The sequence below is a fragment of the Arachis ipaensis genome, chromosome B07 (assembly GCF_000816755.2).
Source record: "Arachis ipaensis cultivar K30076 chromosome B07, Araip1.1, whole genome shotgun sequence".
NCBI lineage: Eukaryota > Viridiplantae > Streptophyta > Magnoliopsida > Fabales > Fabaceae > Arachis > Arachis ipaensis.
In genome coordinates this window covers 95,310,530-95,314,885 of record NC_029791.2, presented here as the reverse complement: position 1 = coordinate 95,314,885, position 4,356 = coordinate 95,310,530, and positions in this window count along the sequence as shown.

Below are 4,356 nucleotides of genomic sequence, written 5' to 3'. Positions count from 1 at the left end.
GGATGCCTTTTAAAGGGGTATTATGGAGGCCAACTCCTAACTGCAATGTCACTTGACGCTAACAACCATGTATTCATTATTGCATATGCTGTTACAAGAGCAGAAAACACAGAGAACTGGATGTGGTTCTTAACTCGGCTTCAGGGTGATTTGGGAGACCATCAAGTGCACGGATGGAATCTCATGTCCGACCAACAGAAGGTAACAACATTTTCCAACCTATTCTGATATTGTTTCTAATTCTGCAGAATATAGTTGGATTATAGTGTTGATATTGTTTAGATTACTAGAGTGTATAAAGAAGTCTATAGCATATAATTGGGTTACATCAAGTCATATTTAGACTTCTGTTGCACATGTTGGATTATAATTAGATGTTTGTAATAGTTATAATTGGCTTATAATTGGCATATAATTTTTTGTTTTATAAATACAATTCTGCACAATATAATTGACTTATAATTAGTTTATGGCTATAGACTTCTGTTGCACATGTTGGATTATAATTAGATGTTTGTAACAGTTATAATTGGCATATAATTTTTTGTTTTATAAATAAAATTCTGCACAATATAATTGACTTATAATTAGTTTATGGCTATAGACTTCTGTTGCACATGTTGGATTATAGTTAGATGTTTGTAACAGTTATAATTGACATATAATTCGCATATAATTTTTTGTTTTATAAATACAATTCTGCATAATATAATTGACTTATAATTAGTTTATAGCCATAGGCTTAAAGTTGTTTATAATTGGTTTATACCAATGACTTCTATTGCCAGCAATTGGTTTATAATTAGATGTCTGTAGCAATTAGAAATGGCATATATTTGGTTTTTAAACCATCTTTGCAGGGACTTATGCGTGTAGCAAAGGAAGTCATGCCCTATGCACACCATAGAAATTGTGTGCTGCACATTTGGAAGAATCTTCAACAAAGATTCAATAACAAGCAGGTAAAGGGACTGTTATGGCATGCTGCCAAGTGCACTACTCAGGTGCAGTTCAAAGCATCAATGTTGAAGTTTAAAAGTGAGTGCCATGGAGGATGGGAGTATATGAATCAATTTGACCCAGGAGTTTGGTGCAAGGCATATTTCAGTCATGGTCCGAAGAATGACAGCCTCACCAATAACATGTGTGAGGTTTGGAATTCTATGATAGTTGAGACAAGGGAGAAGCCGATTCTAACAATGTGTGAAGAGATAAGGTGTACAATAATAAAAAAGATGGCCAAGCACAAGAGGATTCTAGGGAGGTGCACTGGAAAACTGGCACCAGCGCAGCAGTGGAGGCTTGACAGGCACATTAAACCATAGAGTCATAAATGGAATGCACAATGGAGCGAAGATAATGACAGGGTTCTATTTGAAGTTACTAGGGAAAAACAAATTGGGCGTCAATCTCCAACAACATACATGCACTTGCAATGCATGGCAGTTGACAGGTAAACATTAATTATTAATTCTTGTCTTGTTATTTTCACAATTTTTAGCACACCATATTCATGTTTTTGTTGCTGTTGTATAGGGATGCCATGTGTCCACGCAGTTGCTGCTATCTCTAAGTTGAGGATCAAGGCTGCTGAAGACTTTGTGAGCCCTTATCTCACTATAGATGCTGTGAGGAAAACATATGACTTGTGTGTAAATCCAGTGAACAGCGAAGAATTTTAGGAGAAGACAGACCATCCAAAGCCACAACCACACATGATAGTAAGACCAACTGGTCGTCCAAAGAAATGCAGGACTGAATCCGGTGCACCCCCTCCCCCTCCCCCAGTGATTGGCGACAAAGTGAGAAGAACTTTTCAGGTAACGTGTAGCAAATGTAAGGAGAAGGGGCATTATTATAAAACATGCAAGGGAGCACCAGCTAAACCCGACTGGCAACCAAAAAGGAAGAAGGCAAAAGCGGCTAGCAAAGCTTTGGTTGTGATGACTGAAAATGTAGCTCCTGCCCCTCCCCCTATAGGGAATGTGGCTGGTATTGATGGTGGTGTAAATAACATACCTGTTGAAGAACCTGAACCTATTAACCTGGACCCTCTTGTAAGTTTTTTTTAGACAAGTATTTTGTAAGTCGTATACATTTTGGGTTGTGTCATTGAGTATTCACAATGAGTTAATATTTGTATACATATGTGGCTGCAAAACATGTTTCTGTCATACAGGATATGGCTAGGAAAAACAAGAAAAAATGCCAAAGAGGCCGCATGTAGAGCCAGATGAGATAAACATTTCACAAACTGCCCCAACTGCAGAGGTAAATAGAGACACCATATTTCTTAACTTTTTTTTTTAACACAAAAGATGTAGTTTTGGAGCCCAAATGTGATTCACTATTGTTTTACCAGGTTCCAGAAACTGATCAAACTACTCCAATGAATCAGGCCACAACTCAGGCTCCAAAGGCTCAGCCCTATTCTGCAGCTAGCTCCAAAGTTTAGGCCCAAACAAATGGTCAGAAGGGCCCCAGGTCCTCCAGTGCAGTCCAACGAACCTCCTCACAATGTACAGGCCCAACCAGAAGGACAAAGCTTACAGAAAATCTCTCATGCAATCTCCACTGAAACTCTGGCAGTAGCTAGCACTGGGACCTCATCAAGGCTATTCAAGTTCATTCTAACTCCAGGAATGAAGCCTCCACCAAAAAACCAGTGAAAGAACTTGCTATGTGGATATTATGTTGTTTAGGGAATGTAGAACTTTGGTTTAGGGGAGACTCTATCTTAGTTATTTTGGTTATAGTGTTGATGTTATGATTAGGTTCTGATTTGAAGTCTACATAATACTCAGTATTGATTTAGAGATACTCATATTTTGGAGTGAACCTTTTGTAAAACACTCATGCTTTGGTTTGTGAATCACTGAATCGCTTTATATATTGGTTTCAACTTCTATGAAACTCTCAGGAATTGGAGTGTAATTCCAAATGTGTCATATATTTGAATATTTACATTGTTATCTTCATAGACATGTGTTTCACAAACTCATAATAATACAATATGATAATATCTCAATATACTATTTTAAATTCTAATAACTACATGAAATAAAATAAATTAAGTATCACTAAATTAGAGTAAATAATCATAACATGAGTTGTTGTCTTCATAGAAGCTATGAATTTCAACCATAATACATTAAGTAGTTGTCTTCTATTTACATAACTTTGCACACTAAATCAAATTCACATTTTTCTCAATTAACCCACTGCAAATTGATGAAATTATAAGTGTAGCTGCAATTCCAATTAAAAAAGTGGTTAAGGTTCTGCATTTAGTGTTGCCTCCAAATGTTTTTTCAATTTCCTGCTTCGCCATCATTACTTCCAGTGCCTCCAATCTTTCTTCCATCGTCTTTAAACTTTCAACCATACCATTCTGATTGACATCAGCTTTATGTGAATATGACTCAACATATTCATCAAGCCAAGCAAAGTATTTGCAATGTGGAGTTGTGGTCTGCAACAAACAACACTCCATGGTAATGACAATGAATTTTGAAACAAAACTAAAATTGAAAAATGATTACCTTAAACATTGAGCAACAAAAAAAGAGCCTGTTCGAATTTTCTGCAGTGCTTGATTGAAACAATATTGCATATGTGCCACAATGACATCTGGGTGCTACAAATCTTTTCTTGCCTTGGTTTGTCTTTTCCCTTATACTCCCAATGGAACCCAGAGTCGGACTCCAGCACAAATTCTTCCCAGCTTCACTGCTTTCCTCCACGGTTCGTGAAGAAGAGTCTCTGACTTTCATTGCCATATTATTCTTCAGGAGAAAAGTCCTTATCTTCACTCCACACACAACAAAGACAATGAAGAACAAAGAAAAAACCCTAAATAGCTATGAACACCCAGGAGATAACTGCTCATAATGAAACGCAACGTTTCAACAAAGTTACAGGGGGTGATTTGTCCCAAATATGAAGGAGAGAAACCCACGTGGACAAGTCACTGACACATCAGCAAGTGACCTGCTCGGAACCGGTTGCAGGGACTGGAACGTATATCTAAATAGATAGGGATCGATTTGGGTATTTAGATTTCTTAGGGGGTGGGAAGTCCATCGGACAAATGGTTAGGGACCGAAAAGGGCATTTACTCTATAATTTTTTATAATCAGTATCCATGAAATACATTATAAAAAAATATTACATGTATTTTATTGTCATTATCAATGAGATAAGTAATAAAAATATACATATCTAGTTACACATATGTTATAAAAAAAATATAACATATTTCATTGTTACCACAAAAAATATTTTAAATGTAAGTATATATGAAAATTAAGAGATAGATATGTGTATTTTATTATCTTGTCACAGTAAAAGACAAAG